This window comes from Pseudopipra pipra, chromosome 1 (assembly GCF_036250125.1).
Source record: "Pseudopipra pipra isolate bDixPip1 chromosome 1, bDixPip1.hap1, whole genome shotgun sequence".
NCBI lineage: Eukaryota > Metazoa > Chordata > Aves > Passeriformes > Pipridae > Pseudopipra > Pseudopipra pipra.
In genome coordinates, this window is record NC_087549.1 from 82,206,112 (window position 1) to 82,218,873 (window position 12,762).

A 12,762-nucleotide genomic window follows, 5' to 3' on the forward strand; every position below is an offset into this window, starting at 1 on the left:
ACTGTTCTTAAATATGCTATCACAGAAGCCATCTCATTGGCTCAGCCTTGGCCAGCAGCAGGAAATCCCTCCTGGAACTGACTACCATTGGCTTTTCATAGGACAGTGAAACCTTCTAGTAGCTTCTAACAGAAGCCACTCTATAGCCCTCCCGTGCTACTAAAATCCAGCCACAGGTTAAACCCATGACACCTATTATTTATTTATTTAGTATACATTTTTTGTTCAAAAGATGTTGAATTCCTTATAGAAGAAAGAAAAAAAAAACATTTCTTCAGATAAGGTATGCCTAAACAGATGTTACAGCATAGCTGATGGAAGACAAATCTGGACAAGTTCAAATCCTGCTAGCATCAAGATTAGGGGAATGTAGAGTATGGACTAGCAAATTAAACAGCTCTTAGTGAGTTGTCTGCTATGTCCATAGTGCTACAAAGCACTTTAGCTAACTAGCTGAATGATAACCTATTTTCACCTATACAACACCATTGTCATGTCAGGGGAACAGTCAGGGAACTGATTTATTCTGTAGGGATGTTTCCATTTTGAGACCTATGCAGTTATCAAAATGGAAACACCCTTACAGAATAAATCAACTTTAATGTTGATGTGCTATTACATGTGCTAATACATGTTGATGTGCTAATAATTTCTGTGACTACTCATGCTTTCTAATAGGCACAATTATTCCACTACGGTAGAAATCTAGATGAATGTTGTAAAATGAAATAATATATAAGAAAACACACTGTCAGTTTCTCATTTTAGTCAGATTTCACAGAATCACAGAATACTCCAAGTTGAAAGGGACCCACAAAGATCCTCAAGTCCAATTTATAGGGGAATGGCCCATATAGGGATTGAACCCAAACCTTAATATTATTAGCACCAGGCTCTAACCAACTGAGGTAATCTCATAGTCTTTTTTTGGGCTAATGTTACTTAATTTGGCTTATTCTCAATGGTGGTTTTAGAAGAAGAAAAAATTTTTTGAAAGAAGGATACTTTTAGGACATGTTGCAGACCCTGGCTAAATGTGAGACCTTAACAGTGTAAGCTGTTTTGTGCAGGTAATTTCCAGAACAGCTGCAATGATTCATCAGGAGATTGCAACATATGGATTCTTTTGCTGAGTGAAGATCTACAGAAAGATCTTTTCATCCTTGATAATTCCAGTCATGCAGATTTTGAAAGATGTACTAATCCGAACAGAAACATGCCATGTAACCTCTATGTCCAACTAAAAATATAAAACAGATATAATGTTAAACACAAAACACAGTAGATGACTATTCTTTTAAAGAACCATGTCAGAGGAAACTGCATAGGAATTGACAGCCAATGGACATATATCTTCCCAGGTGTAGGAAATAAAGTGCAAGGCAAGATCATTTATTACCTTAAAAGCAAAATGCAATGTGTTTGATAAATTCACTGTTTTAAGCACATAGTTGAAGTTGATTTCTGAACTGCAAGTAGAATTTCAGTAGATGTTAAACGTTAAGCTACTTAATATAGAAATAGCCATTTATTATGTGCATATTCAGTGCCTAGTGGAATGTGGCTATACATAAAAAATGTCTTGGCCATAGTTAACAGGTTTTATTAGTGATTCTTTGGGCTTGACAGTCTACACAATTAAAGAAAAAAAAAGGAGAAAAAAAAGAATAAGAGGTACTAGAATTGAAAACAAAAAATGCAAGTGATATTGAAATGTAAAAAAAAAAAGAAATTAAAATAAATGTCACTATTATTTTAAGCAATTATGTTCACTTACAAGGGTACTTCACTTTATCTATTAATAACACTTAAATATGGTTTGATTCTCAGACTAAGACAGGTACTGAAGGCCCCTTCAATTCACTAAAGTTTGATGGCTTCATTTCAAGTATTGTAGGTTACCCTAGTAATGCATTGGCTATGCAACCTTGAGGCCTATGCAATATAAGCTAAAATAACCTGATGTTTCTTGATGTTCCAGTCCAGCTGTCCTTGCTGGGCAAAATGGGCATAAAATTCCATTTTTTCAAACCTCTACCTGTGTCAGTTTCATGCACAGTTTCTGTGACAGACACATCATACTGTGCAGCAAACACTCATAAGCCATAATTGCAAGCACTATCTTCACTTTTTGAAAACAGTGCAAACAGAGGAGCAACACAGAGATGTACAAAAAGCTGAATTTTGATTCTGTTGGTGTGGCTTCTTCAACTTGTGCTTGTGTTCTTGTTGGTACTATTAAAATATATTTGCTGCATCCGTCTAGTTGGGCCAAACTTCACCCTTTCTACTAATTGATGTATCTCGTAGTAAGAAAAGCAAGATAATAAGAAGACAGAAGGAGGTAGGGAATTTACTGTAAAATTTATTTTCTGTAAGGATTAATCATCTTCCTGTAGCAAATGCTATAGGAATACACATGCAGTGACTAATTTTTAATTGTGCATTGAATTTTCTTATTTCCCCTCACCCTCCTAATTTTTTTCTTGATAAAAATGATCCTATTTTTTGCAATGATTTTCCCTATGACAATTATTACTTTCTAAAATTTTTAGAACAGTTGGTTCCTTAGAAGAAATTTTGATAAGCCGTATTCTTTAAAATAACTTCCAGATTCCTACTATGTGCACATGGCTATTGCATACTGTGCTGAGTTTTTTGACCTGAGCATGTTGAAGACTGAGTCTTTTTGGACATGACAAGATCTGAAGAAAACTTTGTGTTTAATTACTGGGGTTACACCAAAGGAAAATCTACCCAGATTATGAGGGGTTTATATTCTACTGTATTTAAACCTAACAAAGTTGACGCTTATTAATTCACTATCCCTATGCTTTTCTTAAATTTTCACCTAGGAAAGACTTAATCTTTAACTTTCTGGATATTGCTGATGTCATGGGTTGAGCTGCCACAGCTGAGTTTGTGGAATTAAAAATTTGAGGTCCATGACTCCCTTCTACAAGAACTTTAGAAAGAATACCATCAGGTACAGCCAAAAAATAGTCTTCCTCAGGAACTGAGACCTTACAGTCTCATGCATTACAGTAGTATATCTGTTGTACACAACATACTGTTCTTTACATCAAATGCTCAGATTTTAACTGGTAGAATAACAATTACCTATTTTACTTTCATCAGGACCAAAAATGAAGGTCAAGAGTCTATATTTTGATCCTTTGACTAAGCTTTTTAAAGTGCAAGATGTCTAGTAATTAACTTAGTTATGACTCAGGTCCAAATTACTTCTGGAATTTCACTGAGAAATAATTTTCCAAGATAGTCATTTCTGAGAATCTGAGAAGGTGATTATATTAATATTTTGTAATCTAAATATCTTTGCAAAGTCATTTCTCAGGCTCACGCCTAGAAGTTATGCTCAAATTTATTTATGTCTTTGGTGATTAATGTGCATTTAGATGCTGTGCTGAATATTGATTTTAGTATGTATAATCTGCTTGGCTGAACTAGGGTCAACTTGAAGCATTTTAGCTATATGCTAAATTGAGTGGGCTTATTCATTTAGCTTCTGCACTTAAAAAGGTGTAAAATTGCATCTACTATTTATGTGTAGGTGCAGAGAAATTTCATTTGTTTTGTTACTGATGTCAGCAAATAATAAAAAAAAGCCACTGTGATTTTATACATAGTGATTTTTACACTGATTTCCTTGTGAACATGCCCAGGACCAAAGGATCCAAACTCACAGTAAGTCTGTTTAGGAGAATCATTGGAAAATATTTTGTTGTAAGTATAACATTCTCATCTCAGTGAAACTTCCATTTCCCAGTCTATCAAATATGTGAATTACCTCACATCAAAATGGTGTATCTGCATTGATATACATTGATATGAGTTTGAATCTAAGTATCTACTGTTCATCATTCTTTTCTTTTTCTTGGAGTTCAGTAATTGTTTTTTCTTGGCATAGCTCATGCTATGCATTTTTTGTATACTTATTGAATAACTTTTCCAAATTATTAGCTGGTTTAAAGTTTTTTGAAATTACCTTTATTATGAAAGATATCTTTATTATTCTGAACTAACATTGTCAGTAGCAGAAACCCTGAAGTTGGCAATATTGTATGTCACTTGCATCCCAGAATCATAATTATGGTGTAATGTAGAAAGCTTGCCACTTAGGTGGTCAGGCAACAAAAGTACTTTTCTCTGTAGTACAAAGGCTTATTCTGGTCTGTATTTAAAAGAAAAAAATATTCAGAAGTTTCATGTTCTTACTTGCTTTTCTGAATAGATATTAGTCATACTGTTATTTAAGTCAATTAATTATTTTCTTGAAAAAATAATATCTGTATCTTTTGTCATTGATAATAAATAACAGATAATAAACACATTGTTTGGTACCTTTTCAGTGCTTCTGTACAACTCTAGCACACCTCCACACTTCTGATCTCCAGCTGGCGTGTCCACTTCTGCAGGGTTTCCAGAACTTGCTGATGTTCATGCTGCTTCCTTCCCAGAGCCCTAAGACAGAGAAATCAAGTAGAAACAGCTAGCCTAAAAGCTGTATCTGAACTGAGGGTACAGAGAACTCTTCAAAACAACCAGGCTCAGGTATGTTTCCTGGCCATATCATGGCTTATGCCAGGGTAAAGCAGAGGAAAAGACCAGATTTCCCCTATTTCGTCTCTCCTTGTTTATTAATTACTTCTTTGAGAAGTAAATCCAAGTGTGCATGTCAGCACGTGGTATTGTTTCGTTTAGCTAGAGTCTTGTGCATCACTCGGCCCGTAAAAAACAAACCATGTCATATTTTTAGTAAGTAGAAAGACTGAAAAATTATCACTTTCTGAAATTCTGATCCCAAAACATCATCCTCTATTATATGAGAAGAGTAACTTCAGTACCCATTGGCAATACTTCTGTGTGAATTATTTGAACAATACAACAGATACTTAACTAGCACTTTTTTTGTCAACATTAAATTGAAATTCTTTGTCTCCATTTCCTTTACTTTGAGTCAGGAATGTTTGTAAATGAAGGATTTGTGTTTTGTTATGATTAACTCACCACATTTTGATCCTTGACAATCCTGTATATTTCATGTGTAAAACTTTTGGTATTGGACTCTTGGTGGTTTCCTATTTACTGTGTTGTATTTCATTCATTTTAAGACAGCTATTGAAAACCCTAAATCAGTTTGGGATAAAGACTTCTGTTTTAGTGAATGACTATGCAATGTGTTTACGTTGGACTTTAATATTGTTTGTGCCCCTGTGTTCTCTAATATTTTCACTATGTGGCAATGGTAAATGGACCCTAAATTAGAAGTTAGGGTGAAATCTCAACACAAAAAGATATAAGGCCTGTTGAGTTTTAGTAGTAACCACAAAAATCATATTTATTTCAGATACAAGGTTGATGTTGAAATCACACCTTAAATCTAAGACAATATTGAAAATATCCTGAGAGGAGAGCAAAATTTACTCTGAAATGCACACTTTTGTGGAGAAAATAATTAATTAGGAGAGAGAGAGCAGTTCATCCTGTCATAGCTAACTGATAATGTTGCTTTAAATCAAAAATGCATTAAAAATATCCATTAGTAAACAAATAAAAACACAACATAAGAAATGGGATACTCTGGTAGAAAACACACTAAATAGAACAAATAAGCAATTTAAGAAAAAGTGTTTTGAAGACACTGGAGAAGTTACTATAGGCGAAAGAAATTTTTATATCTTTTTTCTGTAGTTGTTAGCAAAGTTATTTAATTTTATTTTAATTAAGAAATTCATTACAATCTTTGACTCTGTAGAAGCTCATGTTGGTCTCTGCACCTAGTCTCAGAGAAGTTAATAAGTTCTGCTCAGAGAAATCTTTGCAGGACTTATCTCTTTAACCAAGGAGCCAATAGCTTGTTATTTATGACAGAAGAATTTTGTGTGCATATACCTAACAATACCATGCCAGAAAATCAAGGGAACATTTTTTGTCTCACATACAAGTCACTTTTGATGTCATCAGCATCCAAGACCTTCATTGTGAAACTACTGCTGAAAGAGACAGAATTGTATGTTGTACATTCTGTCATTCCCTCGAGCAACAGAGGTGAAGAAAATGGTCTGAGTTAGGTAAGCCTTGAGAGAATCAAATAAAAGTGTATGGGACTGAAATTATTAAGCCTTATAATTGTCACTTTCTTTGTTTATTAGAGAGCATAGCCATCATATTTATTATTTGTTTGTATGCATGATTTATGCACTAGTCCCACTTTCTGTAGACATTTGGGTTTTTTGTCTACCAATGTGTTTTGTTATTTACTTGATGGCTTTTTAAGAGCATTGATCTTCAGGTTGATAGATGAAGTCAGTAGTCATTATTCATTTATCCAGCTAGAGAAAGACATGCACTAAGCATTCTGGCAAATGGTAAGATGAGATAATAAAAAATCTAATACTCTACAAGAAAGTTTAATATCTGAAAAATCCTCTGATTTGGAGAAAGCAAACCTTTCAATTTCTAATAAGTGAGTTTGAATAAGGATTTGGTGTATGGTGGGGGTAGTCAGGAGAAAAGTTTAGCATAAACATTTCATTTGCAGCCGCTTCTAAAATACCTTTTGTCATGACTGTTTTAAATTCCTCTGCATTAATAAAATCTATTCATTTAGAATCTATCTCTCCTGAATATGATCTCTACAGACAAAGATTTATGACATTTAATATATTTTGAAGCTACCCCATAAAAGTAATCCATCTTTCTAAAAACATGTTTATGTAAAAATTAAAGCTAGAGAAATAATTTCCCACACTTGCAAGATAGATGCATCGCTGTCCCATTTTACAAAACCAATTTATTTCTGTGGACCAAAACAAACAACTTCAGAGGATTATCTAAAGTCCATTTCTAATAAAATTATTAGCTAAAGAGAAAAAGAATTCAGACAGAAATCAAGGAACAACTACATATTTATCAACAGAGTAGTTCTTGATGCAAATACAATCTTTACGTAGGCAGGACCTTTAAAATCTACTAGATTTTTCAAAACAGAATGTGGGTATTTATGAGACATAAGCTTCTTGTAAGCTTGTCACCTGCATTTCTCTAACCCCAAAATGTGACTGATTTTTGTATGTTTTAAGTGCTCCCTTTAAGCAAAGAAGAACTGGAATTCTGATAAAACAAAGTGTAGATCTGCCAACATCTCTGCCTAGTTCCTAATAAGCTTAACACAGCCCAGTAGACATCATACCATGTCATGGGATCTCTTCAGTATTGAGCAACCAGAGGCTGGAGAGGCAATCCCTTTCATGTATACTGCATCTATTGCCTCCATTCTAGGAGAATCCAAGTTTGAGAAACTCATTCAAGCAGCAATTTGACCTCTACAACCATTGTATTCGATATTTGAGCACGTAGCTCATAATGTCCTGGGTGTTCATTCCTGTAATTTGTGATCCTCTTTGACACTGGATGCTGAATTTGTCCCTATGTTCCTTGGAAACTAGGCACAGTTCAGAAATTGGAAACCCATCCCAAGCACTGGGCAGCTGGAGGCAACAAATGCCTACAGAGCTGGAGTGGCTCTGTGCTTTTGAGCTGGATGACTCTAGCCAAGGGCATCTGAGCAGTTTTCCTGAAGGCCCGTCTTCAAACTGGGCGTAGGTTTTGTCTATGCCCAAGACACTCTTCTTGGTGCAATACCACATTTTCAGTTTTTTGCACTTGGCAATAGTGAGGGAAGCTTTGAGTAGGGAGTTATAGAGGTGTTTCCAGTTGTAAAATGTTCCTTCCATTATGCAAAGGTTGTCTTCCGAAATCTCCAGTTCCTTTGTAGAAGTAATGGCGGTGTCTTTAGGAAAAGGCTTTAAATCTGTCCTGTCAAAGCCCTTAGGAAGGGGCAGGGATGCTTTAGACAAGGTGATATATGTAGATGCTTCCTCCTGCTTCAAGAGGGCTCTTAGATTTTATTTCTCCTTTTTTTTCTGTCCTGTCTCCATGTTTTCCTGTTTCTTCATGAGTCTGTGCTCTATCTTTACTTCTCCATCTCTGAAAGGATAAAGCAGAAGAAGCTGCTGGAAGCAGATGCTTATTAATTACTGTTTAAAGTTCTGTGTCACAGTGAGTTGCCAACATGTTTTTCCTTCAAAAGCTGCAGTGAAAGAGTACAGAAAGCTTCTAGACTTGTAGTTGTCTGTGCACCAGTGGAATGAGACCAAATCTCTTCTGATCACATGAATAAGTTTGTAATCGCTCTGGCATGGAACTTATTGGCATAGGTTAAACCCAAGATAGGACAATTAACAGGTACATGCAAGACAAACTTTATTCAGTCTCTATTACCCTAATACTGTTCTCAGCCTTTGGGTAAAATAAGTTAATGAGATACAGTATAAGGTAAAGCAGTGTGACTGCACACAAGAGTTCAAAGCCTTTCCTCATCCTGTTGTTTCTCTTGGATATTCTTCCTAGATAATGTGACTACAAAAGCATCACTTTTTCTCTGTGGAATAAATAAAAAACAGCCCATAAGTATAAGCCTGGCAAAACACTGGTAATAAAACTGACTTCCAATCTTGATTTCTTAGCTGACAGGGTCATTGATTGCCTGTTATCTCCATTCCTGAGATTTTCCTGGCTTAGAAGAGGCTTTAAATTAAGAGTTTTAACTGAAAACATGTGCTGCTCATTAGCTCTGCTACTGGCACACCTGTGTTGTTCTCCTGTTTTTAACAGGCTTTTGCTCAGACCAGGCTCCTGGAAATCATTATATTTGCTGTTGCTGCAGTGGATAGAGGATCCATCTACTTTTATTGGTATTTCTATCCTTTATTTTAAGGAGGCTAGAGAGGGCTGACTTGATGAAGAGAAGATTTTTTTTTTTTTAACCTAAAAGATGGGGAAAATGAATTGCTTGTGACCAGGTTAATGCTCAGGGACAGCTGTTTTTTAAAATGGGCATCTCCTTTGAAAACTTTGTGAAAATTTATCTAGATAATGTACATTTTTTCTGAAATTGGCTGGATTAAAGAAGTTGATATGGTTTGAAGCTGACTCCCTGCCAAGTCTCCAAACCATACCACAAGAAGTCATCCCCCCCAAACCTCAGGGAGAAGAGGGAGAAAAACAACCAAGAAAACCAAAATGAGAGAGAGACAGCTAAGGCAATATATATAAATATATTTACACTTATGTTACACTTATATACAATTGAAATATATATACAATTTCACAAGGGAAAGGGAAGGTGGAAGGGAAAAGTAACAAAACCAAAATAAAATATATATATATATCCCGATCAATAGCCCAAGATCTAGCAACTAAAAAAAAGTTAGCAAAGAAATATCTCACTACTTTTCTTGGGACAACCGAAAGTCGCGCTGGAACGATCGCCGGCAACCTCCGTCTCCCAAGGTCGGCAAGGCCTTACCAGGCCTTGCTCCCCAACACGACAGACTCAACAGCAGGAAAGAGAGTGAAGGCCTTTCCTCCTTTCTTCTCATAGCCTGGCTTACGTAAAAATCATAGGGAATACTGGGTAAATCTGGACCATTCCTTGGTTACAAACTGGTCACCAGGGAAGGCCTAGACCAAACTACCACAGAAGTCTGCTTTGTTTTGTAGTTCTGAATATGCCAGCATTTTTTAGCTAGGGTTTTTCCCTTGAAATATAGATGCTGATATTTTAGACTTGCCCATGGTCTGATTGCTTATGTTTTGAAATTAGGCTGGCATGGCCATCTCTTCTGTCTTCAGTATATGAGGTATGAAGTCTACATTTAAGGGCTGTGTAGTCAATGAGTAAGTAGTTCTAGATGTTGGCTGTCCTGTCCTGTTTGAATCTGAGCTGTTTAAATCTGACAGCTCTTGATAGCGTACAAATCATTGAGGTAAGATACCTTATTTACAGACAATGACATCTATGAATTCAGTGTGAGGCATCTAAGTGAACTGCAACTGAAGAACTAAAATTAGCTGTAAAATGAAGGAAGGATAGAAGTTGGTGAAAGAATCTAGCAGGTGACCTCTTTGCCTTCTGTCTATTCACTCAGGTAGCCATATGGTTGATGTAACTCACTTCTTTTCAAACATGCTTTTTTTTTTTTAGGAGTAAGTGGGGAGGAATAATATCTTACTATAAAAGTTTCTTTACCTATTCCTTTTGAGGAATAAAAGAAATCTTTACTGATATTAATAAATGGTATGTTAGTTCTGCCTACCATTCAGCAACAATGCTAAGTCGCTTCTGCACTCTTTTTATGTTGTATTTAGCTTCTCTATTTTTTGTCCATTTTCTTAAAGGGGCTAAGAGAGAAGAGTGAATTCTTCAAACTAATAAGGTTGGTTTCTTTTTCTTCCTTAAGATACTTATTGAATTTTGAAAACTGTGTTTGCCAAAACATTCAGAAAAAACTTGTCATCAGGATGTCTGAAGTCCCACATATCTTACTTTTTCTTTTCCTCAGTTACAAGTCTGTAAAATGGGTGAGATTTTTTTTTTCGTCTCATGCAATTTTGTAGCCATTACTACTTTTTGTGAAGTTTTTGGATGCCAGACTAACAAAAACTATAGAAAAATCTATTAAGGAAATTAATAATGCTGTCTTCAAGGCAGAGCCTGAACAGCAGGTAGTAAATAAAGTTTGAGGTCGCAAAATGAGTGATGAATAGGAAGGAAAATATTGACTAGTCAACTAGAAAGCATTTGTAGTCCTTTCTGAGTTTCTGATTTAAGCAGAGATCTTGTGAAAAATAATAAGTTTGTAATTAAAAATTGAGTCATAACATACACATAGAAGGGAAATAAGAATTAAAATGTCTCTGGGGTTTTTTTGAAGTTGTTAACATTTCTTTTCGTGATTCTGTGTCCTATATGGAGAGTGTGTGGGATTAGGTGCAATAATTGACTTCTTCATTTAAGTGATGTACTGCAGTGGGAATATAAAATTCAAAAAAAGTTAAATCCTCTGGTGAGAGGGATGCAGGAAGACAGGTACTGCTTGTGTTTTTGAAGTACAGATCTGTTTGTATCAAGAAAGTAATTTTTGCAAATAATACCCTCATTGTTGCAGTTCCATACTGCTCTGTTGCATTGCTCTTGGATCTGAAAGCAGTCAGGATCCAGGTTTGACAGCGGAACAATGCCATGACAACAACACCAGATGCCTTTGTTCAAACTCATGGAAAGTAACTGACTGATAGGTAACAAGGGTAATCTGCTGCTATGAGTTCACTCATGTCTGTCTGTGGCAACAAAAACACAGCTGTTCAGCTCCAGCTAGGTGACTTGGCAAGACTTTTTCGTACAACATTGTAACAGCCTTTGAAATATTTGAGGTATGTGTATTGCATTGCGAACCTAATGTTCTATTTCCCTTGTCAAATGTTCCCACAAACATACATACTAAGTGATTTACTTGGTTGCTATAACTGACTTTATCATCAGAAATGCATGGAGCTGAAATCTAACTTACAGATATTTACCTCCCTGGGTCTGTGCAAATCATTACTTCAAGTTCTATGGGTGTTACTGCTCTCTTTAGCCTAGCTATAGGTCAGAGATGTATTTTGAATACCTCTTAATTCTTCTATACTTTTCCCTGCATATCTGAGGATATGTATATTTCCATCGCTTTCCCTCACTCTTGTTTTTTCTCTTCGCACTGTGCTTGTTCTATATTTGTTCACACTTCCTGTTATAGTTAAATTTCCAGAACAACTAGTGCTGTTGCTGAACCTTATGCAATGTTCACCTGCTTTTCTGCATCCACAGGCTTCAATGTAAGAAACCAGTTGTGTCAGAAGGAAAGCTTGAATCGGTTCTGTTCCACAGGGTGGCTTTGAATTTCTTTGTGGATTGATTAGGTACAGATGTTTGTGCTCTGTCAAGTCTGACACCAGTTTAGGTGTCTTGTAGGGACATTGGGGATATAGTGGAGGCAGATTGGCTTAATGATCCTTGTTGGGCAACAATGGGAAGGGTGTCTGTACTGCATAAGTTCCAGTTGTCTTGAGTCAGGTGGTCACGCAGCAATGAAGTGCCAACGATTTATGGATAGAAATATATATGTAGAGTGGGACCTGCCAGATACTGTTCTTGAGATGCCTTCTACTCCTGTAGACCATCAAGCTGTACAGGCATTGCCACCAGAAAAACCAGGAAAAATAACGCAAAGAAGTGATTACATTTTTATGATCCAGAGAGGTAAGCAATGAGATATTCAGTAAATAAGAGCCTCTTTACTAAGGTGGCTCTAATTGTGAACCTTCATTTACTATTCCGTTTATATAGAAGAGTGACATCTGTACATATTGCTAGAGGCTCCCAAAAATTCAGACTCTGTCCTGCTCCCTGACAGTCAGAAGTGTTCCTGGCCTTGGTTCCCAGTGATGAGTTCTCAGTTATGACTTTAGATGAAATGAGTAATCCTTCTGCAGTAACTACACACCTGAAAATGTTACTGAGACCACAAAATAAAATATGAGAGCAATAGGAAAAAAAGAGATGTATTTTACTCTGTGAATCATTTAACTGGGTATTTGTCTAGATATCTGATTTATCAGGGAAACTAGAATCATTCAAGTACTTAAGTGTTATTTCCCATTTTATTCTTCGGGCAGAGGAGAGAGATGAATTTGGCCAACTAACTTGTTGCTAAGTCTCTTGCTTCTGTTTCCTGAAGTACTATTCAGTTATCACCTTCTCTTTCAGAAATACATCTAGTGCTCACTTTAACCATTATTCTACTCCCTTCTGCCATCTGAGATGGAAAACCATATTTTTTTGTTAATCTTCATGTA

At 35.9% G+C, this 12,762-nt stretch overlaps 1 long non-coding RNA gene across 1 annotated transcript; it reads right to left on the minus strand.

Annotated features, from left to right (window-relative positions):
- Positions 1 to 969: 969 nt before the first annotated feature.
- LOC135417760 (uncharacterized) lies at positions 970 to 9,134 on the minus strand. The gene is made up of 3 exons (XR_010432198.1): positions 5,964 to 9,134; positions 4,363 to 4,482; positions 970 to 1,240 (listed from the first exon to the last, which is right to left on the minus strand). It is a non-coding gene; the product is annotated as an uncharacterized LOC135417760 (long non-coding RNA).
- Between the last annotated feature and the right edge of the window lie 3,628 nt (positions 9,135 to 12,762).